The sequence below is a fragment of the Pinus tabuliformis genome, chromosome 6, assembly GCF_031772625.1.
Source record: "Pinus tabuliformis cultivar Carrire ecotype Pingquan chromosome 6, CPIR1, whole genome shotgun sequence".
In the NCBI taxonomy this organism is placed as follows: domain Eukaryota; kingdom Viridiplantae; phylum Streptophyta; class Pinopsida; order Pinales; family Pinaceae; genus Pinus; species Pinus tabuliformis.
In genome coordinates, this window is record NC_142292.1 from 1,797,001,257 (window position 1) to 1,797,003,171 (window position 1,915).

The following is a 1,915-nucleotide window of genomic DNA, read 5'->3' on the forward strand; positions in this document are numbered from 1 at the left end:
GAGCACATTGAAGACTTCCAAAAATTGAATATTAGGGTAACTGATATTACAGAGGAGCATAGGATTGATGTCTTCATATGGACTTTAAAAGATACATCCAACATGAGGTTCACCTTTGGGAACCTAATTCATTGGAGAAGGCATTCAGGGTGGAAAGAAAAATTGAAAGAAAAATCATGGCAACGAGGAAGTATACCACTCACAACTATAAAGATGGAAGTATTGTTTCTCCTAGTCTTCCACAACCTATAAGGTTGACACCACAATAATTGGAGGAGAAAATAGCAAAAGGGATTTGTTACAGTTGTGATAAAAAATACACTAAAGGTAATAAGTATGCCGAGGATAAATTATTCTACATAGATTGTGAAGAGGAGGAATAAAAGGAACAAGAAACATCAAAAGAGGAGGAAGAGAAGGAACAAGAAACATCCAAAGAGGATGATATACATCAGGAACCAAACTCAGAGAAAGAAGAAATGAATTCGACCATATCTTGTAATTCATTGGTAGAAATTACCACTCCCCAAACTTTCATGATAGAAGGATATATCAAGAAGAAAAAGGTAATAGTGTTGATCGATTCAGGTAGTACACAATTTCATTCATTGTAAGATAGCCAAGGAATTGAACTGCTTCCTATATCCAGCACTAAAGTGTCAATTGATGGTTGCAAATGGAGGAACTATAAATTGCTCTAGAAAGTTCCATAATATCAAGCTAACCATGGGGGAATATCTATTGAATATTCCAATGCTTTCCATTCCAATGGATGGTTTTGATGTTGTACTAGGAGTCCAATAGTTACAATCTTTACGGACGATAACTTTCAATTTTCAAGAACTTTTCTTGAAAAATTTTTGGGAAGAAAAGGAAGTTGAATTAAAGGGGTATCACAGGGAAACCAGGAAATATAATCAGCTCTAATGGCATGACAAAGCCTCTAAAGAAATAACAATGGGGCGTAATTACACAATTATTCTCACTAGAGGTTCAAACATCGAAATCATCTATTTCTCCAGATCTCAAAAAAGTCTTGGAAAATCATTACAAGGTGTTTGAGACTCCCAAAGGCCTCCCACCTATTTGTGATCATGATCATGCTATTCATTTAATTCCAAGAATTGTTCCTCCAAACATCAGGCCTCATAGATACTCTTATGCCCAAAAGAGTGAACTTGAACGTATGGTTGCAGTAATGCTAGAGGCTAATATAATTCAACTTAGTCAAAATTATTTATCTGCTCCAGTAGTATTGGTGCACAAGAAGGATGGATCATGGCGTATGTGTCTGGATTATAGGGAGCTCAACAAGCTCACTATTAAAGATAAATTTCCCATTCCTTTCATTGATGAATTGTTGGATGAATTACATGGAGCAATTTACTTCACCAAGTTGGATCTTCGTTTAGGATATCATCAAATTATAATGAATGCTGAAGACATTCCAAAAATAGTATTCATAACTCTTGAGGGTCATTATGAATTTTTGGTCATGACTTTTGGCCTTACTAATGCACCTTCCACATTTCAAGGCTTGATGAATTCCATTTTCAAACCCTTCCTTAGAAAATTTGTGTTACTATTTTTTTATGATATACTAATCTACAACATGTCTTGGAAGGATAATGTTCAACATGTTGACAAGGTGCTCAAACTATTGGAGGAGAAATAATTATATGAAAAAACCTCCAAATGTTTCTTTGGAGTACAGGAGATGGAATATTTGGGTCATATTGTATCTCATGAGGGTGTTAAGGTAGACCCTAACAAAATTAAAGCCATTAAGGAATGGAAAATCCCCACAACCATAAAGAATCTTCAAGGATTTCTCGAGTTGACAAGATATTATCGCAAGTTTGTTAAGAATTATGGGAGAATAGTAGCACCTCTAACATCATTACAAGAAAGATGC